Source organism: Nelumbo nucifera, chromosome 7, assembly GCF_055504915.1.
Source record: "Nelumbo nucifera cultivar China Antique chromosome 7, China Antique-T2T, whole genome shotgun sequence".
Lineage (NCBI taxonomy): Eukaryota > Viridiplantae > Streptophyta > Magnoliopsida > Proteales > Nelumbonaceae > Nelumbo > Nelumbo nucifera.
This window is the reverse complement of record NC_142655.1, coordinates 54330803-54358593: the sequence shown is the minus strand read 5'-3', so window position 1 is coordinate 54358593 and position 27791 is coordinate 54330803. Positions and strand designations below refer to the sequence as shown.

General features: G+C 40.9%; 1 protein-coding gene and 1 long non-coding RNA gene across 4 annotated transcripts in view; one reads left to right on the top strand and one right to left on the bottom strand.

The window, feature by feature from the left end:
* The first annotated feature begins 1648 nt into the window (after positions 1–1648).
* Positions 1649–6593, top strand: LOC104599641 (uncharacterized). The gene is made up of 2 exons (XR_735547.3): positions 1649–3815; positions 4729–6593. It is a non-coding gene; the product is annotated as an uncharacterized LOC104599641 (long non-coding RNA).
* LOC148790506 (putative pentatricopeptide repeat-containing protein At5g65820) overlaps positions 4722–27791 on the bottom strand; it is a 36666-nt gene continuing 13596 nt past the window's right edge. For 2 of the 3 annotated variants that reach the window (XM_088891330.1, XM_088891331.1), the window contains 4 exons: positions 26473–27100; positions 26177–26299; positions 25137–25534; positions 4722–23964 (listed from right to left, as the gene is read on the bottom strand). The gene's annotated coding sequence lies outside the window, so the exon portion shown is untranslated. The remainder of the gene's footprint in view (positions 23965–25136; positions 25535–26176; positions 26300–26472; positions 27101–27791) is intronic. The other variant, XM_088891332.1, reaches the window with a different exon arrangement.

Here is a 27791-nt window from a genome sequence, read left to right as displayed (position 1 = left end):
ACCCTTCAAGTGGCAGATGCAGTAAACCCTGTTTGCTTTTCCCCTGTATGCTCTGGCAGCCATTGGCAGCAGCAAGGAGACCTCCGATGGTTTTTGGTGTCTGCAATTCGGAGTTTAGATTCAAATGATACTCTCCCTGTCCCCTCACAGAGCACTCCTTTGTGAGGATCTGATCTAGACTCCTCCCTGAGACCTTGACCATGCCGGCGTCTCTTTTTCTCACCTCAAATCAAATACCAAAGTATTTGATTTGGTACGATGATACCTTGATCATCTCTATTCAATATTCATTGAAGCCCTTCGGTACGATGATACCCTATTGTTTTGACTACTTCCCGATGTCCGACGACTCAAAGGTCGAGCTGGAGTATTTCTGCTAGATAAAGGCTTGGATGCCGAACTGACTGGATTGAATTAGGAGGCTACTTGGGTGCTAAGCTAGGTAGCTCTTCGAAGAGATTTGCAAGGAAGCAGTGTTAGAGGACCCGGGGCGGCTAACCCGGCAAGGTCACTCCGATGCTTAAGTTAGTACTCTTGTAGTAGATCGTGAGCTAAAAAATCAGGAAGTATGAGAGCTAGAATGTACTTAATCGCGTCTCTCCCCTGTATCATTGGGGTTGGTGCCTTTATATAGGCATTATTTGGTGTGGGCTTCACACACCGCATCCGAGATTTCCAGGAGGTTGCCTAACCGGTCCAAGATCCTTGGAGGTAACCGCTGCGCACATTGACCATCCTTCGGATTGCTCAGAATGTGGGCCAACTTCTAAGAAACATGGGGGTGTCAGGATATGCATGCCGAATTTGTCAGTGAGCACGTATCGCAAGTCGCCACTGGGACCTCAGTCAGGCCAACACGCCCTCGAGAGAGGTCGCTCCTCACATCGACCTGAGTTGTGGTTGAGGTCGCTAGGTTAGCGATGAAGGCAGGTCACCAAGTCGAGGTGAAGAGAAACCGCGATTTTGGACTCCAAGTCATTGCTTAGGTGGTGTCCATGTGTCATCCAGTTGTTCCAAGATGTCATGTGTCACAATGTTATTGGAGGGCCAAATCCGCCTTCATCAATTGCCCCCCACTCCCAAGCTAAGAGTAGCTTGACAAAGGGAGTAGATTGCTCCTTTTGGCCCGAGATGACTGATTTGATCAGTTCATAATCGCAAGCATTGGTCTGATTTGCTTCTCAGGTTAGAAGAGTCTAAGTGATTGCAACCTTACATAGGACCTCGTCGTCTTGACTTTCGGGGCACAAGAGCGAAATCATCTGCTCGATGAGAGGTGAAGCAGGTACCCCGAGGACATCTACCTTATTAGGAGCCGTCAAGGGGTTCTGCAATCCAACCATTACCTCAAGAGCGAAGCTTATCATGTCATCCTCAAGAAGGGGTTCTGCGTAACTGCTTTATCAGGTAGCTCCACCTAGGTAAACCTTGACGCATCGTCCTTCGAGTTGGTTCTCAAAAGAGTAGCCAGCGAGTTTGATGCGGAGCCTGAGACCAAAGTGGAGGTTGGCTGTGAAGAGATCAGCCAAGTTTGCATGTCTACCATGGTGCTGAAAGCGAACTAGTCTTTCCCTTGTTTCCTTTTCTCTTTCCCCCCCTCCCCCCCCTCCCCCCCCCTTTCTTTTGAGGTTGGCAGTGAGATGTCGATGTCCTTTGAGGTCGATCAAGTGTAGTAACTGTAATCGTGACATTATTGAGCTAGATAAATGGGGGGCCGACCTACTGAGGTCGGTCTTCCTGTTGCCGACGTGCTTCAAGGTCGACTTTCAACGTCAGATGATAGGTTGATACCACGGTTGCACTACATCAGCCCTCGAAGATGCTAGTCATCAACTCCTATGAGAAGCCACAGGGAGCTTGACCTGCGGGGGCAGCCCGACTAGCTGTAGGTCGCCAACTCGCACGGAAGCCTTGAAAGGCTCGACCAGTAAGGGTGTTCGCATAGTCCGCAGGCCGCCAACTCCCATGGGAACTACGAAGGGTTCAACCTGTAGGGGAGACCTCGCGAAGGAGACTGATGAGGCCCGTCCGGGCTGAAATGAGGTCGACAGAGCTGCTTAGTCCGTTGGACATCAACTCCCATGGGAACCGTGAATGGCTCGACCTTCGGGGACAACCTTACTCTAATATGCCTGTCGTCGAATTGCTTTTATATTTGACCCAAGCCAAAGAGGCGACAGGGTCTAATGTGGTATCGAGGTCTTTTATCAGCTCAGAACTTTAGCCCTTAGGCCATGGGAGCGACTCGTGGTCCACTCTTCGTAATATTATTTAGCCGACGTGCGGCCTGACCTTTCCGCCTAGGCGAGTGGTCCTTCTGTAGTAACTTCTCATATGGCTGCTTCTACGTCATCCCGTGGGATTATCTTCTTAGGTGAGTGCTTGCGAAACCACAACGTACATGTCATTGTTAGTGTGAGTTGGCAGTTCATTGCCATGACGGCACTACATCAGCCTCGTAGTGACGCTGGTCACCCATTCCTACAAGAAGCCACTAGGAGCTCGACCTGCGGGGGCAGCACTACTGACTTTAGGTCGCCAGCCCGCACGGGAGCCTTGGAAGGCTCGACCCACAAGGGCATCCATGTAGTCCATTGGCCGCCAACTCCCACGGGAGCCACGAAGAGCTTCACTTGTAGAAGCGACCTCGCAAAACAGGGCTGGTGAGGCCTCGTCCTGGCTGACTACTGTTAAGGATGAATTGAGGTCATTCTGCTACTGTCTACATCGGACTTCTCCCATGCTTAGATCTGGAATTCATGCTTCATCTCATAGAACAACCACACTTCAATCGCGGCGGGAACCACTGATGGCTCTACCGCGGGGAGAGGGGCATTCACATGTAGTAGCAGTGTATTTATTTGGGGCACTAGGAATGCTAGGTTCGGCCTGAACTTGTCTGATTGTAACAAGGGAGTTCTCAATGTTCATCACAGATGTTCTTGCCCCCTAGTAATTGATATTCGTTATGGATGTTGGTGCTGCTCAAAAGTGTTTTTTAGTTCATAAAAGATGGAAATTAGAGTGAGAACTTAAATTTTTGAAAGGCGAGTTCTTAGCTTTTTGGAAGATGAGGACTTAGCTTTTAAGAATGTGAGAACTTAGCTTCTTGTAGCGTTTCCCACAGTCGGCGCCAATTAATGATGCACGATTACTCACATCCAAACTCTCTAGCATTCATACTTAGCTCACAAAAGACATAGCATACTAACTTAAGCATCAGAGCGACCTCACCGGGTCTGCCACCCCGATCTCTCTAAGCATTGTTTTGCAAATTGATTCAGCTCACCACGCAAATACGACCAGGTGATTCTCCGGCCAGGAGCTTCCAGATCGCGCACTATCACACTTCACACCCCTTTGGCCCATTATTTGCTCGCCCATTGATAATTCTTCGGTTTTGTTCTTCAAATCCTAATAAAGCATCAGAGGCGGCAATGGGATGAATTCAAATCCACCACCAATACATCTCTTTTTTAATCTTCCGCTTAATTCCAAAAACCGATTTATTCATAGGCAACAACACCATGTCCTACACTCGTACTCGCAAGTACGGATTCAATTTCTCTCCTGATTCTCCTTTGCATAGTCCAAAACTAGGGTACCTCTTTCTTGCATGTTCAATCATCTTGAATCTTTCAAAACTTTCTATTATCTCTAACCAAGTGACCAAACTATTTATTAAAGACTTGAACTCAAAGAACTTCAGTTGAATAGATTCGGTGTTGGTATATGGCAAAAGCCAAACTCGAGCCCGGCCACTCTCATTCGCATAGCATCATCAACGCTGAGAACTTCTGTGAATAGTGATTACGGTAAGACTCTTCTCCCCTCTTCTCTTTCTCCTTTTCTTTGTGCATGTTCTTCATTTTATTTTACTATTACATGTAGTGATATCTGTCTTCTTCTTCTTTGTTTTCACGGTCCCGGCGGCAACCAACCTCCCTCCTACTCTTTTCTTTCTCTCTTTTCTTTCTTTCTTTCTTTCTTTCTTTCTTTTTCCCCCTGATTTTTCATCTGCCCTGAATCGCCACCGTCGTCGTTTGTTCCTTTTCTTTGTGCATGTTCTTCATTTTATTTTACTATTACATGTAGTGATATCTGTCTTCTTCTTCTTTGCTTTCACGGTCCCGGCGGCAACCAACCTCCCTCCTCTTTCTTTCTCTCTTTTCTTTCTTTCTTTCTTTCTTTATTTCTTTCTTTCTCTCTTTTCTTTCTTTCTTTCTTTCGTTCTTTCTTTATTTCTTTCTTTCTTTCTTTTTCCCCCTGATTTTTCATCTGCCCTGAATCGCCACCGTCGTCGTTTGTTTCTTGCATTCCGCCCTGAATCTCCCCTTGGGTGGCATTTTAGGCCATGTGAAGTCTCTTTCTAGCTCATGAGTTTCTGAAACGTTGCAATATTTCATGCTTTTAAGAATATGTTCTGCTTTTTCTCCGAACATGCATATAAATCGTAGTAGGCTTGCTCCAGGAGTCATATACCTTGTACCGATGAGAGATGATTTGGGCAAATGGCAATTACTAATTCCAATATAAGAACGGTAGTCACCCTAATTATATCCATCGTGTTCGCTCTGATGATTGTTACCTGTAATAGCAAAACAATGGCAAATGGGTGTAACTGCTTTGATGTTCTCCTTTCCTTCTAAGTAATATTGTTAAGTTGAGGAAGTCAAAACTATGAGTTGCCATTTTCTTATCCTCCGTTGTTTTTGTTTTTCATTACAGAGAAGTAGGACCTACTTCTCCAGGACTATATGTTTGAGGAAAGCGTATGCCTATTTCTTAGATCCACCTGGTTACGCCGTTGACAGTCAATGGTGTTTGCAATCTTCTTGGACCTCCAATTTGTCAACGGTGTGAAGCAGATTGCTCTAAGTAGTACATAATGGCTATATTCAGGCAGAACGTAAAGAAGCAGGGCCTGTAACTCCAAAGAACTTCCACGGCAATGGGGCTGATGCATCACGTATGCCTAAGAAGAAAGGCACAGCCAAAGATGCAACTGGGCAACACGCAAAATGGGCCTTGAAGCGCAAAGCTGCAAACAAGGCAGCAGCCAAAAAAAACATCAGCAGCATTTGGTAAGGTTGGGGCACAAGTAACCCTCCAATTGTAAATTACTAAGAAGACCAGGCACAATCAACTTTCTAGTAAGTAGTAGTTGAACATCATATTATCGTACCTTAGCCTGGTGGAGTAAAAACAGCATAGGTGGTTTAGAACTCTTGGTTTCAAGCTGGCAAATTCAAGTGATTAGGCCTTCTGTTGGATCGTTGAAATTTTCTCTCCAGTTGCTGATCTGTTTCGCTACTTGTTAATTTCTGAATTAAGTTGAACCGTGGATTTGTTAGTTACTCAAACACCACTCTTAAAGTTTAAATGCTCCAAAAACAAGAATTCTGCATGCTGTGTTCTGAATTTTGTGGAACAGATGGCACACAGACATTGCTGTTAGTAGCAGATTAAACTTCCATATAACATGATATTTTCATCTAATAATGGGTCATGAACTTCTAAATTTATTGGTAAGTATTATTGTGAGATTTTACACTTTTTGGTTTTCTTTTGTTCTTTTCCTTTCTTTTCTTTTCAGATATCATAGAGAGATTCCATATATTCCCTGTCAAGGACTCAAGCTCTTGATCCCTTATTCATATGATGGTACATTACCATAAGAAAATTTCTAATTTCCAATCAAGACTTGATATTAGCACCATTACACTAATATCTTATCAGAATTCCAAAGTATGCTTGAGCAAGAGTAGTAATAGGATAGATGACCTCTTGAGACTTCCTCCTTGTAAGGTCTCTATGGTGGAGATTTGAGATCGATTAAAACCTTCATCTTGGTTGGGGGGATTTTGAATATGGGGGATGGGCCATCCCCTATGGTTGTGTAGCCCCGACAATTGGCCTGCTCTCTTTTTTTCTTTCTGCTTTGCAACTCTTGTTTTCCCTGGTTGTGCCCTTTTACAAATGATCAACCCAACCTGGCCCAAACTGCATTCCTACTGCTAGACATACAAGCATCCAACTCTTAACATAGGATAGGAGATAAGAGGAATGACAATTCCTCGTGTACATAATTTGGATAAATGGGCCAAATAATTTGAATTTGCTAGCTTGAAACCAAGGTTCTAAACCACCGATGCTGTGATTATTTTACCAAACTAATGTAAGAGGCAACCTGTACAATGAGATAATGTTCAACCACTGAAAAAGGTTGCTTGTACCTGGTCTTGCTTATGTAAGCACCTATGCCCCAACCTTAGATTATGCTTTTGTTTATGTAATCACTCGGTTAATTGTTTGGTGAGTATTGGTATATGATGTGCAGATGTATTGGGTAAATTCGTTTATCTACTTGAACTAGTTTATTTAGCCCCTTTTGGGTTATTTTGTTTCTCAACAAATTGTTGTTTCGTATTGTTTTTTTATTTCATGGGGTTGGGTTGAGTGTCTTAGGGAGAGTTTTATGTACTTGGGTTTCAGGGGCAAGGCGGGCTATGTCCTCCCCTGTTGTCTATCTGATTTATTAATAAAATTTTAAGGTGGCCACCCCTCCACCTGGAATAAATTTTGGGGTTAAATCTATGATACCTGAAAAACTTTATCCAATAATCCAAACACAGCCTAAAATTAAGAAAAAAATCTTAGCATATATATATATATATCATGACCCAACCCGGGGGATCAGCCAAACCTGAATCTGACTCATGTTAAAGAATTGAAACCCTAACCCAACCCTATAGAATCAGGTGAACCTGTGTTTACTGTTTAACCTGACCCATTGACATCCCTACTAACATAGGGTATTAGTTCCAGAACAGGATGTCAATGGGTCAGTTTGTATATGGGTTTGGATCAAGAAGTCGGTCTAACCAGACCCAATTAATCTAGTAAGACTCAAATTAGACTGGATGGCTGAACCAGTGATCAAGTGACATTTATGGGTCCTAGTTAAATAACAGCTTCTATGGTTTGTATTGTACGATTTAACCATCTGATTAACTGGTTCAATTGTGACCCAGTTAGGTTTGGTTAGGCTCAGTTTGTAAGGAGTACAAATGCAAATATGTAGAGTACAAAACCTTATATTTTGTATTATTTTGTATGCATTTGCACTGTACATATTTGCATTTGTACTATTTCCAAACTGAGCCTTAAGGTCAATCCTAATCTAAGCCGAGTTGTTGATTCCCCAATTTCAGGTGGAGTTTATGTTTGGGCTGATCCCCTTTTTTCACTATTTTGTTTTACTAAAATTTATTTTGTCTTATATTTAAGATTAGGTAAATAAACTCACTTAAGCATTATCATGCCATACAAAACATAGTCATGCTGCATTTGGAGTATTATATCTATGTTGTATATATGCACAGGTATATTTTTTTGAATAGTAATGAAGAAAAGTTCTATTAAAAATAAAACAGGTACAATATGATCAGGTATCAAGATGACACACCAATACAAGAACACATCAGTACATCAATCTAGACTGAAATGATTCACATCAAGAATGTCCCAAAAGTTCTCTTCAGTTTCTTGATTTAGGATATATTCTCTGTTTTCTCACTTGCTTGATTTAGGATGAATTGATCTCTGTTTGTTTTACTTCTGAGTTTGTTAATCTAGAAGAACTTATGATACTACTTTGTTTCCTTGGTATTTCTTACTTGATTTTTGGCTGAATGCATTTCTCAGACTATCTAATCTATTAAGGTGCTTGAAGAGCCCATGACATTGACAAATGTCTGTAGTTGAATTCCTTTATATCATTGTTAAGAATTTCTATGATATCATTCTTATAGTCCATGACAAACGCAAGAGTGCAGGTTGAAGTCTGAGAGCAGCCACTATGTGAAAATAAATAAATGTCATACATTAGGTCCTTGTCTAGTACACCCCTCCAAGATTCCAGACACCTTGGACCTAAATTGAAAAATCAGTTGTAACAATGCTATAGTTGCAACTTGATGAGTTGAATGTATCTTTTGTTGTATTTATTGTTTGATTGCCACCGTTATTTTCTGCCACAATGCCAAGGAATACTTGGAACAATGATTTAATAGAATGAAAAAAATGGACTAACATCAAATTAATTATTGTTTATTATATTAGACCTTTTCTTGGTTAATGATCTGTAAATTACCAAGGGTCCATTTGGTTCGCAGTTGGAATCAGAATCAGAATTGGAATGGCCTATTCCCATAGTCTGTTTGGTTCAGACAGGAATGGGAATGGGAATGGAAATTAAAATCAACAGGAATGAGATTTCATTCCCAAGGGAGAGGCAGGGAATGGCCATTCCCTCAAATGGGGGAATGTCATTCCAGTAGGAATGGGAATGGGATTTCGATTCTGTCCAACCAAACAGCTATTCCGATTCCGATTCCAGACCCCTATTCCTGCAAACCAAACGGGGTCTAAGATCTCATTAACAATCTCTTTAGCCTTTTGCAAGAAACTTCTTTTCTCCAATATCCATGAATTGATATGGAATTTAAAACCTTTGTACTTGGTCCTTAGAGTTCACATTGGAAGTAATGCATTGATTGTAAACAAAACAATGGGTAAAATAGGTGGTCATAATAGTTCTTGGGAGATGAGTTAGCAGATTTAGCTGAAGGAGAGGAAACATATTCCTTTTAAATTAACCCTGCTCAAGTGAATTTTGGTTCAAGTAGGTAGAAGAGACATTAAATCTTTTACTAGCTAATAGGTTGGTCTCAGTGATGTGGTTGAGTTCAATTTGACACCAAAAGGAAATGACGAGACATTGAGAACACAATCCTTTTAAACTCAAGCCATTTTTAACCAAAGAGGAAACAGGGAATAGAAAGAGAAACAAAGAAAGTCCTACCTCAATCAAGCAGTCATTTCTTGTTCTATGCCTTAATTGTGATTTCTTCATACCGTAGCAGAATGGTCACCACAATCATTGAAATTACATGGAAAATGTTGAATTACTTGAAACAATCCCAAGGTAACAATTCCTCTCTATCTGTGCCCAATTTAGATCTAACTAACTGGAGTACAAGATTTTGAGCAATATTCAACTTATGTTCTCTCAAGCTCTTCAAGGAAAATTTTTAGCATTTTAAAATGACTGAGGATGTGATACTGGAGTGACAACTGGATGTTAGACTAAGATAAATGAGAGGGTAAAAGACTTAAACCTCCCCTAAGGTTTAATATAAATACTTATACCACCCCTATGGTTTCTGATTGCACTTAGACCTACCCTGTCAACAAGATATACTGTCATATTTAACAGAACAAAGAAAGATAAGGCTTACAAATCCAATGAGAAGATCATCCATCTCAACCAGCACTTCCATGATGTTTCGAGAGATTAGAATCAAATACACGTTTTTGAATTATAAGATTTTCCGTGGCCTCTGTTGCTTTAAACCAAGCCTGTTAGTCCATTGTTCAGAAATCTGAACCTTCTGATTTAATCATGGCTTATTTCATGAAATTACGTCATCTTTTTTTTTTGATAATTAATTACGTCATCTTATTTTCTTTGATTGTTTTTTTACATCTTTACTACTACCATATCCTCTAACTATAATTCTAGTTCAAGTATTTATTTATTTTGGTTTTTTTAGGTTTTCTAATGCCATAATTTAAGTTTGGATACCTTGGACCTTTCCTTGCCCCATATTCCACCAATCAGTCCACTTCCTGAGAAATAAACAAAAGAATTATTGTAATATGATATCAGGTGGCCAACGTTATCATCCAAATCTTCTAGTTCCACCATTTCCAATCTTCGGTTCAGGTTTGGTGATGGGCCTGAGATTCAAGATTTGTGTAATTAGCATAGCTAGATTGTGATGTAGTCCAGTTGACTGGGTCCTCAAAAGTCTGGATCATTTACAACACCTTTTATGAGTGTGAAGATGGTTTGCTTGATGTCACATATGAATCTACCGGAATCTCTGTTTCAAACAACAGATTTGGAACCATGACAAGATTCCTAATGATCAACTTTCTTTCTATAAACTCAATGCATTCAAGCTGCTAACTATTAGAATTTGAAATTGAAGGATCCGCTAACTATTTTGTTTAGGATAGAATAGCACCACCGCTGGCACATACACGTATGCGAGTCATGGAAGATGCAAGAGGAACTCATGGATATATTAATGCTCCAGGAGGACGAAGAAAGAATACAGAGATGGGCAAAATTGGGTTTTGAGAAAAATTAACAAACACATAATGTGATATACGAATGGATCTGGATTGAGTGCTAATAGAGGGGGGTATAAGGTATTTGTCTAGTGATATCACTCAATGAGGGAGGTCTCAGTCCAATTCAAAAAAAAAAAAGGAATGTTTTAATATTTAGGAGAAAACTCAAGGGACATTTTAAGTCGTTCACCCTTAATGAGATCCACAATGATATTTTCTGTTGTACTATTTGATACCTGAACGAATTATTTAGCTCGTTAGAAAATTCCAGTCAAGTAAGAAATTGACCAGGAAGGGAAGGACTAAACCTGCCTTGTCACTGTTTCATTCAATTCTTTACTTTATGTTCTATTTGAATACCTAATTTTGCATTGAGCTTATTCCATAGCATCTTATCATTACATACCCTTTTTTCTTTTGTTTTCGTCCATGGTATGCCATCTAAAATCTCTATTTCATATACTGAAAATCAGTTTTTAGACTTCTGGTCTTGACCCTAAGTGGAAAACATGCAATAACAAGCAATTGAACTGTGTAATCTATCATATATAGAACAGATGGCAGGGTTTAATGTTAGTAGAGGTTACAACTTACAACCTCTGAGTTTAATATGTTTGTTGTGGAAGGAAAACCTCTTATTTAGTCATCTTTTGGATCTGTCATACAATAGGGTCTTTGCTTCAGGTCTAATAATTTGTTCCATTGGAAGGCAATATGGAATAGTTCCATTGTTGATTCTGTTTCAGGGGTGGCACAACTAGGGCACAGTTGTATTGTGCGTCTTCTAGTACCATGTCGTTGCACTATAATCTCTTTTTAGCATAGTTTGGTCCTATCCCAGCTTATTTCTTTTTCCTTTTTTTTTTTGTTTCCTTTTGGTGTAGCCGCAATTTCTGTCATCTTTTTTGAAGGATAAAAAGAAATTTCATTAAACTGAAAAAAGCAGTACATCTCAAAATGCTGGTTGTCTAGTTGACAAACCAACAGCATAACAGAATTACACTATAAGAGTCAAAATTACAAGGATTCAATTCCAAAGTGCTTCAAACCATAAAATTTACAGCTCCCTTGACATCCCCAAAGCTTTAAGCTCCACCCGATCTCCTCCCTCTTCACCCCATACTTTGAAGCATGATCTCCACTATCTCCCTCTTCCATCCCTCAAATCCCTAACATTCCAACTGAGAATCCTCAACTTCCTCCCCTTCTCCCTGTCTTCCCCCTCCCCCCAATTCACTCAATCTCGTCCAACCCCTCTTCTCCTCCCTCCTCATCCCAACCCTTTATTTTTTCTAGATATTCTTCCCTCTTCTTTTTCTCTTATCTTTTCTTTTTTTTCAAACTTCTCAAATGCTATCTTCACAAAGCCTTCCCCTCCTCAAAAAACTAGCCCGAGAGACTTTGCCACCTCTACCTCCCTCTCCACCAGTTTATTAATATTCACCTTCCCGTTTTGAACTATTTGCTTGACTTCTTGATCTTTTTGTGTCTGGTCTGCTCTTTCTCTCTCTCTATCCCTATCCCCAGTCTCAAGACCTTTACTTTCTTCCCCTTGTTTCTCTTCTTCTGAACTCTAAGAAATGCCTATGAGTCTTCTTTTTTTATTGTAAACCTTGTTTCGTGTTTCACCCCCTCCCTTCTCCTCTCTAGGTTTCTTTTTTCTATTGTTTTCTCTCCTACTTCTTATTCTCTTCTTCCCCTTCCCCCCTGTTTGGAGTTTCCAACTCGAAAGAACTTGGCGATCCAGACTGACTTACCTCCTTAGTACCATGTGAAGACACCAGGGTACTTGAATCAAGATGCACATGCACTCTTCCCTTACTTCCTTCTGCAGCCTTAGCTGCATACACTGTAGTGCTTGAATCCTGGTTAACCGGAGAGCTATTCTCTTCTTGAACCTTCAACCTTCCCTATCTCCCCAACCCATCTTCACTAGTTTCTTGTATATTTCCTTTACTCTCACTATCTAATAGAGTCTGTCCATTTTATTGATAAAGAAAAAGTAACTTATCCACTGCAGATGTCTTGTAAATTGTATTATTTTCTATCAATCATCCTTTTTCAATCCATTTGTTGAATTTTATCCATTCTTCTCTCTTATGCAGGTAGATGAACATAAGTTCTCTTAAGTAGAATATTTTTTATTTATTCCTTTCTCTAGGGATTTCTGTGAAACACTCTTTGGATGCAGTAATATCTCTAAGACATGAAAATGGATATGTGGAAGGTCTTCAGGTCTATACAATGACTTCTTTTATTAATCATCACCCTACTCTGAATATGTATGTGTTGTTGGAAAAACCTGTCAAAAATAAAAACAATAGTTAAAAGGAATCAACCTCATTATTAACTCAATTTGTTTCTGCTATGGTTTGTTTTAGTTCCCCTCTCCTGTCTCCCTTCCCATCCCTATAGTTGGATAAGCCTTTACTAAACTAAGTTCTATTGGACCTCCCTTCCCCCTCGTAGTTTTTATCAAAACATGTTAACAAGTATTTGCTAGGGCAGGGCACACAATTTATATGGAAAGAACCCGAATAGCTCTTCTATTATCAAAAGCTTTCTTTTTGTTATTTGAGATACAGCCATTGGTCAATGACTAACATGTATACTTATTAGAGGGAAAACTCCAAGCATGGTCTTGTGGTGGCAAAAGACAAGTCTTTTATTGGGATGTATCAACTGATCATGTGATTTGAAAATTCTGAGCCATGAAAATGAAGTTGGTTCATCATCTACATTAATTTCTTTTCTCTAAAAATTTCCTTCACTTCTTCAAATGGTTCAACTTGATTTTATGCTGTCAAATGTGATTTCTCAAAAAAAGGGGGAAAATAAGAAATAAAAAATCTTGTAATTGATTGTATCAATATTTTTCTATGTATATCATTGTTTCATTTTCAAATTACATTGCAAATTATACAGTACCAGCCTTATAAGCTGAACAGACAACCAATAACTTAAATCAACCCAAGGTGCTCAATGTGAGCCATTTCAAGTATAAATTCTTAAGTGCTATACTGCTGTTTGGGGTGATCCTAAGATTTGAGAATGGAAACCCTTCTTTATGTAAAATCTAGGTTCTGTATGTAAAATGGTTTGGGAGATATTTCAGACTCTGAACTCTGAAGGCAATTTATTAGAAGGATTAGAAGGTAATGGATGCCATAATGAATGATATCGAAATTAAAACCTAAGAAGATTATCTAATTTTCAGCTTCTCACAGGAGCCAAAATCCAAGAGATTCTGGACTGACAGATGGTGTGGGGAGTATACTCTAGAAGTGCAATTCCCTTATATGAAATAGCCCAAAACAGAAATGCTGAAGCGGGAGATTTCTTTGAACATGTGAATAATAAAGTGATATGGTGACCATCATTTAGAAGAAATTTAAATGAATGGGAATTAAACCCAATGGTCGAGTTGATAGGACTATTGCAAACCATCAAGTCAAACCCAATGGAAGCTGATGACAGGCTATACCAATGAGACGAAGCTGACCAGTTCACTGTTCAAGGCAGGTTTCGCAGGAACCAAATTACTTACCTTAGGTTAAAATATGGAACCCTTGCAACCCTTCAAAGGTGGCTTTCGTGGTGTGGACAGCTTCACATGAATGATGCTTAACAAAGGATCGATCTGTTGTTAAGAAGAGGTGTATGAGCATAGACATGTTAAGGGCATAGACCAGGTTTAACCAGTCCGGAGCCAAAGCTTAACCGGCCCATTCCAGCTTGCATAATGAAATAGCAATTTATGTCAAGCAATGAATGTCGCATGTGGACTGGTAGTTGACAACTGGCCGCCACCTATGCTGACATGGCATAGCTGTTTAGCATGTGGAAGATTCTTGAGGATCTTCTATTTAGAAAAGGACAAAATATACAAAGGGATGATTTCCATATCAGGGGGGTACTCTCTCAATGATCATTCCCATCTTCTTCTTCCCCCACTGACTTCAAGCCATTCCTCAGACTTTCAGAGATCTGAGCACTGTTATGTCCAAACCCATTGCCTAAAAGAGGAATGCTTCTGATTTACAAAAAAAAAAAAAAGGGAATGCTTCTGGATAATGATAATTGCTCCTTAAACAATGAATGCTTTGAAGGGAAGGGAGATCCATCATATGGATGGCCGAACCATGCAGGGTGGCTGGGCGAAATTTCAAAAATTTCTTTCTCCCATCCCAGAATCATATTCCATAATTTAGAAAACCGCATTTTCAAGGTTCGTTCTTGAAACAAACCGGACCAAATCTAAAACCAAAAGGAAGCAAGTAGGGATGTACCTGATACGGAATAACAGTAACTCCCAATGTAGGTGTTTACGCCCAAAGAGGTGACCAAAACCCACCTCCACTGAAGATGACACAGCTTATGGTGAGGCAGGACCAGCAAAGTGGTTCTTCAACAAGAACCCTAATTCTTCAACAAGAATCACGCAAGGGGCTAGTGAGCACGACTTTAGATTGTTTCTTCTAGCAAGAAACAATATCAAGAACTATTCTTGATCAAATCCAAAAGTGGAAATTGAGTTGGGTAGGGACGGCAAGAACTGGAGGAGAATTCTGCAAATTGCTAAGTGCATAAACTAGTGAATTCGCCCCCTATTTATAGCCTTCTTTGGATCAGCTTCCTATTCCAATTAGGATAGAGTTTCTTGATCCAAATCCGATATTTGGATCTAGACTCTTAAATGGATAAGACTTATCTTATCCTTTAGCTAATCTTGATCAGATTATACATCAGAATTCGCCCCCTTTTAATTAACTCACTTAAGCCCAATTCGAAATGGGCTTTAGGCCCATTTAGTCACATAGCTCACTTTCCCTTTAAATGCTGGCTAGCTTGGCTCTCTTTGTATGGTGTGGGACCCTAACATTGATCTACACGTTAGCCACATGAGTTCAGCCCAGCCTCTGTTACAAGGCCTGGCCGAATTCACTGCAGAACACAGTGAACCTAAGTCCATCAGTATGGACTCTTAATGGGCCCAACATTTACACTAAATGGTCCTTGGGTCCAGCCACCTTATGAAGGCCCAAGGACCGCCCAAGGACCGTGGGCAGATGCAAGATTAGCCCATCAGGTATTACCCTCAATGGTCTTACACTTAACCTCTCAGCCCATAATGATCAAACACTGCCCGACAAGAGAGGACCTCTCCCTCGGCTGCTAGGTACAGTGTTGCACTCTCTACTCACATGGATCCCGAGAATTAAAACCTTTTTGCAAACATTTTGTGAAACCATAATATATATGTATATCTCTATATAAATATATTTTGCAAAAACAAATATCAACAATTTGAAATCAACTGCCGGCAGTTTAGGTTTCCATCAGATATAGTGCATTCCCCGATCATTCACTTTGTCCGACAAAATGGTTGATCTTGTCACTATGATCACCCATTCAGGTGAATTCTCAGACTGCCCCAACATACCCAGGTTTTGACCCCCGCTAAGGATCTCACTGATTGGCATATCAAAGATAGCCTAATTCGACACCTAGTGCAGTACCATAATCGAGTTTAGGGGTCAGGTGTAACATTCCAGTTTTGCCCATCTGCCTCCAAGGTCCAAGGCAATACTGGAATTTGGTCTGGTTCAGGGTTTCAAGAAAACCCACACTACAAGTGCCTCAAGTCTCACCCTGGCAGCTGAGACAAGCCACCCCAACCCACTTGGCAACACATCAGTGTCAGCCTTGGCAAGATAAACCTCCCTAGATTTATCCAACAGCTGTGAAGATTCTAAACTAACACGAGTCTCATAAGTGTCCAGTTTAAGGGTATTACACAGAAACACACCAAAATAACATGAATCAATTATACACTTTATTCATTTACAATAAATGTCAATAAGTACATCAATCTGATTGGAGCTAAGGGCATAACTGTCTAACATGCTTAGAATCTTTAAGCCACCTTTTTATCCATTTCAAGTTATCTCAACATTTATGAACTCTAGCCTTACAATGTTTTGGGGTGCAATGTTGCTTGCATGGAAACAGTACTAGAATTAATCAAAAGAAATGAAGCATACGAAGTTTAAGCAGTAGAGGGAAGGTCCTTTTAGGTATATTGCCTTCTGCTATTATATGGTCTGTGTGGAGAGAGAAATATGCATACTTTTGAAAATAAATGATGAAGAAGGCTTCTAAACTGGGAAGTTGTAGAAGCACTTCAATGAGCAATCCCAAACACCAAACCTAATTATGTCTGTCTTGGGTTGATACTAGTTAGTGAGCTGCACTAGGTAGGCCTATACTACGAAGTATAATCCAACAAGAAACTAAGATCTGGTGATTGTCGTGCTCACATCCACATCATCTTCCCACAAACCAAAAATATCCATTATTTATGTTCTCATAGACACACATAAATACACATGTTGCTATGGTTATACATAATCAGTGAAAATTAGTAACATTTTTTAACTTTTTTCTGCTTGTTTTAGGTAAATAGTGTGAAGTTCACGGAGTATGTATCTGTGGTAGTAGTATCAGCAGGGTATGATTGTTCAGTATGCACTTGGGACTGTGGATCTAATAGCATGGAATCAGTTCTGGTTAATTTAATGTATTCATCAATTTGATGTTGAGAAGCTGAGATGGTAAAACTCATTTTTTCCCTATTAAATGACTATTGCCATGGTTCATTTTCATATCATTGACATGTTCTTAGAAAGTTAATGTCTATTTGTTTGACAAAAAGTGAAATACTTATTGGGAGTGTTGATGGAACTGTTCAAACATTTAACATTTGTGTTGGTAGGTATGTAATTCAGTGTCCCTGTTGAGTTTAGGTGTCACATTTAGGGGGTTTCCAAAAACATGGTTATTATTGTTTTCTAAAACAAAACCAACTATATTGTTTTTTCTTGGTAAACATCAACATGTTGTTGAACACTCCTTAATTTGCTTGAGAAGATTGTTATTTTTAGTTTTGTACTGTTCCTTCTAGAAGTTTGAAACTTCTCATCTCCTGGTATAAATTTGCTAAACTTCTCATATCCTGGATCTTTTTTATAGGTACAATATTGTGGCTATTTGTGTTACTTAAATAGATGTCATTTGTATTCCACTTGTCCATTTAAATGGATGTTGATTATAGCAGGACCACTGGGGAACTATTGCAAGAATACAAAGGCCATAGGGTTTGATGCCGTAGTTTTAGTTTTTAATAACTCATCTACTATGTAGTCATTAGTTGTAGTACTAATAAACCGATTTGATTCATTCTCTAACCTTTTTTATCAACAAATGTTTTACAATTGCCGAATACAAGCACCCTTTGGTAACATTTTACAAGTTTTCCCAAAAATAATTTTGCCTATCAACTCTCTATTTGGCTAATACCATGCACACCGCAGAGATGGAGAGACTTCTCACCGACTTCCCGGACGTGCTTTCAGAACCCAAGGGACTCCCACCTGTCCGATCGTGTGACCATCGGATTCCTTTAATCCCAGGTTCAGAACCCGTCGTCGTCCGGCCATACCGCTACCCGCACCTGCAAAAAGATGAGATAGAGAGACAGTGTGCAAAAATGTTGAAACAAGGAATCATCCGCCCCAGCCGCTCCCCCTTCTCTTCGCCGGTCTTATTGGTACCAAAACAAGACAGCACCTGGAGGTTTTGTGTGGATTATAGGGAACTTAACAACAGAACCATCAAGGACAAATTTCTGATTCCCGTGGTAGACGAACTGCTAGATGAACTCCACGGGTCTCAATACTTCTCAAAGCTGGATCTCATATCAGGGTACTTTCAGGTCCGGATGGCCCCCGAGGATGTGGAAAAAACAGCCTTCCGGACGCATCATGGCCACTTCGAATTTCTGGTCATGCCATTTGGCCTCACCAACGCTCTATCCACATTTCAGTCTTTAATGAACGAGGTATTTTGACCCCACCTCCGCAGATTCGTCCTAGTATTTTTCGACGACATCCTGGTTTACAGTACATCATGGGTGGAGCACGTTCGTCACCTACGAACTATTCAGGAACTACTGCGCCAACACAAACTCCTCCTGAAGCAGGCCAAATGTTCCTTCGGGGAGCAACAGGTCCTTTATCTGGGACATGTAATCAGCGGGAAAGGTGTCTCGGTAGATGGCTCCAAGATCCAAGCAATCCAAGAGTGGCCCAAACCTCAGTCCACCAAGGCACTCCGCAGGTTCTTAGGACTCACCGGATATTAACGCAAGTTTGTAAAGGATTACGGACTCTTGGCTGCCCCATTAACCAAGATGCTGAAGAAGAACGCATTCCAGTGGAATGAAGCAGCGGACGCCGCCTTCACAAACTTAAGGGATGCACTCTCCTCCACCCCAGTGCTACAGTTACCAAACTTTGACCTGGAATTTACGGTTGAATGTGATGCTTCCGGTATAGGGAGCAGTACTACAACAGCAAGGGAACCCCATAGCCTTCTTTAGCCGCAAATTAGCTGACCAACACCTAAAGCTACCGGCCTACGAGCACGAGTTGATTGGACTAGCCAAGGCCGTACAACACTGGAGGCCATACTTGTGGGGGAGACCCTTCGTCGTCAAGACGGACCACTATAGTCTCAAGTACCTACTAGAGCAGCGGCTTACCACTCCACCCCAACAGCACTGGGCAAGTAAACTGCTCGGGTTTGACTTCCGAGTAGACCACAAGGCAGGGACCTTAAATCGGGCCGCGGATGCACTGTCCAGGCGTGACGAAGATGCTATACACCTTTGTGCAATCTCCCGGCCCTGCGTCACCCTATTGGAAAGCATTAGGAGCGTGCTGCCCCAATCACCAGAATGGAGGGACCTGGTTCAAGAGATACAGTCCGGAGCGACCAACCCGAACTGATCCATCCACGACGGACTAGTACTATACAAGGGACCGGTATATCTCCCGACCGATTGTCCATTAATTCCCGCCGTCATCTCCAGCATTCATAACGCCACACATGAAGGGGTTCAGAAGACGTTGCACCGCGTCCGCACCGATTTCCATTGGCATGGTATGCTGGCTTCGATTCGGGATTTCATCCAGAATTGCTCCGTGTGTCAACAACAAAAATGGGAAAATTTACACCCGGCAGGCCTCCTCCAGCCTCTTTCACTTCCAACACAGATCTGGGCTGATATCTCCATGGACTTCATTGAGGGCCTGCCCAAGGTCGGCGGGAAATCAGTCTTATTCGTGGTGGTGGATCGTTTCTCCAAGTATGCTCATTTCATTCCCTTATCCCACCCATATAGCGCAGTTTCGGTTGCCCACGTCTTCACACATATTTTCCGCCTGCATGGGCTACCCGAATCCATCGTCAGTGACAGGGACCCAGTCTTTACCAGCACCTTCTGGAAGGAGCTATTTTGATTGCAGGGTACGACCCTAGCTTTTTCATCCGCCTACCATCCGTAGACGGACGGGCAAACGGAGGTCGTAAACCGTACCATAGAGATGTACCTCCATTGTTTTGTGGGTGACCAACCACGGCGTTGGGTGGATTGCCTTCCATGAGCCGAATACTGCTACAACACGGCCTATCACTCCTCACTTGGCATGACTCCATTCCGGGTTGTCTATGGTCGGGAACCCCCCCGCCTACTGTCCTACGAACCCGGTTCGACACGGCTGGAAGAAGTCAATCGTAGTCTACAAGATCGTGATGCCCTCCTGGCTGAAGTCACTCTCCGCTTACAACAGGCTCAGACACGCATGAAGAATGTCTACGATCAGTGCCACAGAGAATTAACTTTCGAGCCCGGATAGTTCGTGTGGTTGAAGCTCCAACCCTATCGGCAACACTCTCTCAAAGGCAGATCTCCCCCTAAACTGGCCCCCAAGTTTTACGAACCCTTCAAGGTATTACGGCGAATCGGGAAAGTTGCATATCAGCTTGAGCTACCAGAGCACAGCAAACTCCACGATACCTTCCACGTGCCCTTGCTCAAGCCATTTACAGGAACCCCTCCTGATGAGGTCCCTTCCCTTCCGCCCTTAAGAGACGGCAGACCCATTCTACGACCTCGAGCTCTGGTTCGATCCCGCGTCAATCGGGGTACTCTCGAAGTCCTAGTGGAATGGGACGACCTACCATCAGCTGAGGCCACCTGGATTCCCTGGACTGCTCTGCAAGACGCCTACCCAGATCTCGAGCTTGGGGACAAGCTCGTCGCCCAGGAGGGGTGTAATGTTGTGGATGCATTCATAGGGAGGACGTACAGCCGCCGACAGCAGCAATGAGGAGGGGCCCACAAGGCGGCAGCTTATCTCATCAGCTCTCAGCTCATCTTATCTTATTCTTAATAGTTTTCCTTATCTTCTAGAGTTTGATTTACCTATTAGAAGTAGGAGTCTGTTTGATCTTAAAAGTTTGATTTATCCTTATCTGTGAGTAGTCGAATTCTACTGAGAGTCTTCCCACACCACCTGTAATCTCCTATTTAAGGAGCTGCAAATTGAGAATAAAGCATTCAGTTTCAGTCAAGAAAGAGTTTAGGAGAGTTAGGGTGATCTCTTGAACAAATCACCCCTAGTTCGCCACGATAGGGTCTGCACGCAAAGGAAGGGGCAAGGGGAAGCTAGAAGTTTTCCCCGTGGACCGACCCGTGACGAGATCCTACGCCCGGGCCCATAACATGACCTTGACCTTCCTATTGCTCATAGGAAAGGTGTTAGATTGTGCACCACTAAACACCCAATTTCCAACTTTGTTTCCTATGAGAACATTTCACCCTCTTTTTGTGCTTTTCTTACTTCTATTGACAGTGTCCCTATCCCCATGAATGTGGCAGAAGCTCTTTTAGTACCTGAATGGACAGATGCCATGAAGGAAGAAATTAATGCCCTTCATAAAAATGGCAGAAATTAATGCCCTTCATAAAAATGGCACATGGGAACTTGTAGATCTTCCTAAGGAAAAAGATCCAGTTGGATGTAAATGGGTGTTCACCGTCAAACATAGGGCTGATGGCACGGTGGAGAGGTATAAAGCTCGTTTAGTGGCAAAGGGGTTTACACAAGTGTACGGAGTTGATTATGCAGAAACTTTTGCTCTTGTTGCCAAGATGAACTCCATTAGAGTTCTATTCTCTCTGCTACTAACCTGGATTGGGATCTACATCAGCTTGACATCAAGAATGCATTCTTGAATGGTGATCTTGAAGAGGAAGTTTACATGATACAACCCCCTAGTTTCCAAGCTCAAGGCAATGAACAGAAGGTGTGCAAGTTGAAGAAATCTTTATACGGGCTGAAACAATCACCAAGAGCTTGGTTCAGCAGATTCCGTGTTGCGGTTCAGCATAAAGGATACAAACAATGTCAATCAGATCACACAGTTTGTGAAAAGAGGAGAAGGTAAAATTACTGCTTTAATAGTATATGTTGATGATATAATTGTTACTGATGACTGGAAGGATGAAATCTAGAGGTTGAAGAGTTTCCTTGCCACACAGATTGAAGTAAAGGATCTAGGACCTCCCAGATACTTCCTTGGAATTGAAGTTGCCCGCTCAAAAAGGGGTATCTTCATTTCCCAAAGGAAATATGTCCTAGATTTACTTCAGGACACTAGAAAGATGGGAGTGAAGCCAGTTGACTCTCCCATTGATCCCAACCATAAATTAGGTGACAACCAAGGTGAACCTATCAAGGATGTGAAACAGTTTCAGAGACTTGTAGGGAGATTGTTATATCTCTCTATGACCCGCCCAGACATTGCGTATGTTGTTGGTGTCCTTAGCCAGTTCATGCATGCACCTAGGTCCACTCATCTTGAAGCAGCAGAAAGAATCCTCCGATATCTTAAAAGGTTTCCTGGTGTTGGCTTGTTATTTCAAAGACACGGGCATTTGAAAGTTGAAGTATATACTGATGCAGATTGGGCTGGATCTCAAAATGACAGAAAGTCTACTAGTGGCTACTGCACCTTTATAGAAGGAAACCTTGTTACCTGGAGAAGTAAAAAGCAAAGTGTGGTGGCTAGATCCAGTGCTGAAGCTGAATATCATGCAATGGCTCACGGAGTGGCTGAAAGTATGTGGATAAAGAATCTGTTGGGTGAGTTGGGTTTCCCAGTGGACAAGCCTATGACCCTATTCTGTGATAATAAAGCAGCCATAAACATTGCTGCTAACCCAGTGCTACATGATAGAACAAAACACATCGAAGTCGACAAGCATTTTATCAAAGAGAAAGTCATCACAGGTGAAGTGTGTACTCCCTATGTCAACTCTGAGAACCAGCTTGCAGACATCTTTACAAAAGGACTACACCACTCAAGACATCATGATCTTTGTGACAAGTTGGGCATGATTGATATCTATGCTCCAACTTGAGGGGGAGTGTTAATAGATGTTATTTTATATATGTATGGTATCGTAGGGGTAATTTTGTAATTTCTTTCTTATTTTTAAGTTGTACGGTCGCCCTAGTATAAATAATAACATACTGCACGCCTGCAGTATTCTTTTTGTCTCTCAGTCCTCTCGTCTCTCCTCTTCTCTCTCCCTTTCTCTTGTACAACACCTTTTAACTTACATTTTCTTTAAAATACATGCATAATAATGTAATATGTATAATAAATAATCATTAATTAACAAAGTAAAGAGGTGGATTAGTGGTAGTTAAGTAATTTATGAAAATAAGAGGCCTTGGGTTCAAATCTTGTTAACAACATTTTAAAATTTCACTTATGTATGGACCTAGGCGGTTTCATGAAACCGGGACTAGTTCTGGTTTTCCGGTTCAACCGTCCAACCAACGGGTTTTGAGCAAGTCCGGCTATTGGGGTATGACCAAACCGATCAGGGCCCCGGGTCACAATTCAACCGGTTCAACAAGCTGGTCCGATCTGATTTTCTAAACACTAGTCACCTTAGGTCATGGGTGCCGGCCTAAAAGACAGACCGCCACCTTAGGGACCCGGTCCGACCATTCACCAATCGGCGGTTTTTTAAGAGAACCGTCGGCCTAGATAATGTAAGGCAGTGGTCCACACCGTCGAGACAGGATATGTTGAACTGACTGTCGGCCTAGGTATTGAGCCAGTAGTCAAAACCGTCGGCTTAAATCCATTTGTCGTTTCAATAAACCGCCACCATTGAAAAACTACATAATCAAATCTGGAAGTTTTAACTACCAGCTTAGACTAAAGCCAAAGGCAGTTGTTTCTATGACCGCTGGCTTAGATTTTTTTTTTAAATAATAATAGCGGTGTGCACCTGCTTTAACCTATAGCATATTAGCAGTCTCTGAAATTCCTGTCTAAATCATTGAACTAATTTTGTACTAAAGTCTTAATCATTGAACTGATTTTGTACAAAAAATGCATGCCATACATTGTGGGCTTGGACCAACTCGAGTCCTCAATTAATAGCCAGCTCAAATTCCCTTTATTGGATTGAGTTGGTCTGATTCTGCTACAGCCCGGCCCAACTTGTACCCCTTGTTACATTGACAAACAGTCATCAATGGAGGTTATGGAACTTGAAGAGCAGCAGAGTAGGACAGCAGTTTGGGCGCCCAACTATCCAATTCATTTGATATTTTCTGCTTGAATCCACACAAAAATTGCTTCGCACAGCATCATTCCTCACTCCTATCCCCAGCTTTGTAGACCCTTTAAGATAGGTCCCAGGATGTGGAAAGCTCGCATGACTGCTTTTTGATGAATAAACAATCGCCTTGTTCCCCTCAATGAATTCCAAGTTCCAAGCATCCACCCACTCTCCTCCACTGTGTTTCACATGAACATACAGTTCTGCACTCTCTATGTTGCCATACTTGATTTAGGGTTAGAAATAGATGATTGTTTGCATCATTGTGAATTTTGATGCATGAGTTTACAAGATGATAACAATAATTAAACCAAATAAATAACGAACCAAACCGGATTTTATCTGACATGGATGGTGTGCAAAGGACAAGGATAAAGAATTTGAATAAATTAAGTATTTAAGGAAACTCAAGAATGGTGAATTGGATTGTTGCATTGGGGAGAGGCACCTCTATGGTCTTACAGAAATGAAATTAAGAAATTCAGATGGTTGACTAGAGATATGGGAGTGAGATTCCAATGGGTGCAAAGGGCTACAAACAGTATGGCTGACACTTTAGCATAACAAGAGGTGGGGAAAGATCAAATTTTCTAGGTACAATCGTAAGAAAAGAAAGGGCTGGAGATAATAGCCTTTTATCTCTCCAATCCAAGGGGTAAAAATGGTTGATTACTGATAAAAAAAAACTGTGTTTGGCTGAAAATAAAGTAAAAGAATGGAAAGAGAAACTTTCCTTATGGCTGACAAAGATAAATTTTCTCTTTTACCTCATTTCATTTCCTTCCCAAGAAGGAAAAGAAGCAGAGGGAGGTGACAGCAAAACTGGCCCCTCTCCTAAAAGAAAATCTTTTCATTTCTTTCTCTTTCTTTTTTGATTTCTTATCTTTCTCACATTTCCTTTTCAACCAAACACTGTAAAACTTTGCCCAGTTTTTTTACAGCAGCAGTTGGAGAAAATAGAGATGTAAGGCTTGATCGTGTCCTCCAAGATTCTTTGGAAAGCCCTGTATCAGGTAGATGAATTTCCTAGTAGCAACACAAAATACAATTCTCCTACAACCTCCCAAATTTAAGACCTGTCTTCAACAAGAACTCTACAAACTTGCAATTACTTCTACTTCAGAATTCACATTTGTTCATAGAACTGAACTTGAGACAAAGAAATTCATAGCAGGTACTAGAAACATAAGACACAATTCCTGGATGTTAAAGTCTTGCAGGTATACGGTTGGAGAAAAGATTAATCACAATCACCAAAATACAATTTTTAGATGTACTTCCACTGTGTATATTGTTTGGTTCAAGCACATAAAATGTGTCATTAGCCTAATCAAGAGATCTAATATGGAAATGAATCTAAACATCAAGAAGCTAAATTGAGTACCTGTAAACCACTGAGAATGCGCTCTAGCCTCACGGAAGCTACCAGTTGATGCGAAGATGAGAACACTTCACCAGGATAAAATAAGACAACATCTCCTGGGGGAAGACCACACCTGAATCTTATCTACAACACATTTTGCATTGTAAGACATATCAGTGAATATGTACTTTTTTTAAATGCTATCTTCTAGTTACCAGGGGCAGAATGTGGGCAGAAAAGAACACCTCAGCACTAGCAACATTTGCCTTCTCATAGCATTTAGCTCCCCAATAAAGAAACCATGTGCCACCTTCTTTCCACACCCTCCACATTACAGCATGGTGTTTAGTACCTCACATCCCAAGGTGCCAGTTAGGTTGAGGATCTGAAGGTCCCAAGCAAACATAAGTCCACCATTCCTGCAGGAAAGAACATTTCATTTCCCTCCAAGAAGCACATCAAAAAAGGATGCAAAGAAATTAAGGCTCTATTTGGTTTGATAGAAAATAAATGAGAAATGGAAAGTTGAGGGAAGTTCTTAAAAGATTTTTGTGAAATTTCTTGATAAATTTCCCTCAACTTTCTCTTATTTTCTGTCAAACCAAGCACAGCATAATTATTAACAAAACAGACATGTATTCTCACACCCATTAAAACTGTCATAATGAAATGTTTGATTGTACTGCAAACTTCACTCTAGAAAAGAAAGACGACTTTGTTGAACTGCACTACTGTTTCACACAAAGTTCGAAAATAGCAATATTTACTATACTGAACATCATTCTTGAATTCTATTTCTCTTTCCAAGCAGAACCCCAAGAGCCTAACAAGATTCCTGTGTTGAAGCTTGGCTACCAATAAAACCTCATTCTTGAATCCCTGTCCTGAATTTCTTGCGAGTCTCTTCACAGCAATTTCTTGTCCATCAGGTAGCACTGCCCTTAGCATGTAACTTTTTATGTCAAATCATTTGAACCATCTGAACTTTAATTTAATACATATTACTGACAAAAAAATAAATTATAGGCTGGTGGACATTAACCTTTCTATCATCTTATTACCTTGTAAACAGGACCAAATCCACCCTGTCCAAGTTTATTAACCTTTCTATCATCAGAAAAGTTGTCTGTAGCAGTTCTTATTGCATCAAAGTTGAGATTCCACATTTATTATCTCGTCCAAATCTTCAAAAGCAAATATTAGAGAAATGAATCATATATATGAATAAAATTTGTCATACAAAAGCAACTCCATGGAAGGATAGACCAATGTACATTCACAAATCTGGGAACACTTCATTTGTTCCTGTTCTTAGTAGATTTCTGGATTGTAGTAAGAAAGATGTAAAAGTACTTACAATCTTTGAGATTTCCCTAGTTTCATAGTGGTAGCCTCCAGACAGTACAGTTGTGGCATCTGACCTCAAGTAGAGCATCAACCATGGGTACCTCTTTGATGTCCTTAAAACATTATGGAAAACCCAAGCTCCCTTCCCTACTTCTTTCTTCCAAGTCACTGAGTAGTATGAAGTGCTGCCTCCAATGCCTTCTCTAAAACCAGAATCCAAATCCCAAGACCCATAAAAGCTTCCCCTCAGTTTGGTAATGTTGGGGCCTTGTAAGGTGGTATAGTTGTGGAAGATTAAAGGTCGGTTCATGCATCCTTTACCAAAACATGTAAAGGATCTGGAACATAAGGTCCAACCTTCTTTCCATTCTTGGGGCACATTGCAGCAAAGGTATCCATATTGCCACTCTTGAGCATTATCTTCCAAAACTGCCAGGGTTTTGGTGTGTCGTTGACCTGACATTTGGAACCCAAGTATAGTTCTTTCTCAGCTGCATAGAGGTCGATGTTGGTCAAGGCCTTTGGACGCACTCCATCAAACCGATCCCCCACCCCTAGCTTATTATCTTTTTATGTGACCCAGTGGACCAGCATATATGGGAGCAATCTGCAGAGGTTACAGCTCTTCCCTACTGAAACTAAGACAATAAATCAAGAATATTATATGGTTGTAGTATTTAAATACAGACAATAAAAACTTAACAAGAAAAATATAGATCAAAAGTTTAGCGACACTATGCTACATGCTACACATATGTATAGATCAAAAATACCAATCTTGACTATTGAATTAGCAGTTTTTTCTTGGATGAGATGAGGAACCATGGAGCACTTGGGCTGTGTTTCACAAAATTTCATAAGCACCTTCTCTCAATTTCCTGTTTCTCTCTCATTTTCGTTTTTTTTTTTTTTTCTTTTTGATCAGTAAACATGTATTTTATTAAATTTCAGATTGTAAACAGTTTATACAACTTGGTGATGGGACTGATGATCCCTTTAATCACTTTATTCTATCCCTCATTACAGTGCATCCCAAAATAGTTGCTGTCTCAATGCCCCCTGTTTTGCTAAAACATCAGCTAGCTCATTTGCACTTCTTCGGACCCATTTAAATTCAGCCTCAACCTCCTTTGCAATCTTTTCCACTTCCCTAATCACATGTTTAAACGTCCATGGGGTATGGATACTGTTTGCTGCCCAGGAAATTACTACTTTTAAGTCCCCTTCCACCTCAACATGTCTATGTACTAACTGTTTGGCTAACTTTAACCCTTGTAGTAATGCCAAAAGTTCAACCTTCAGTGAGTTTCCAATGCCAATCAGTCCTGA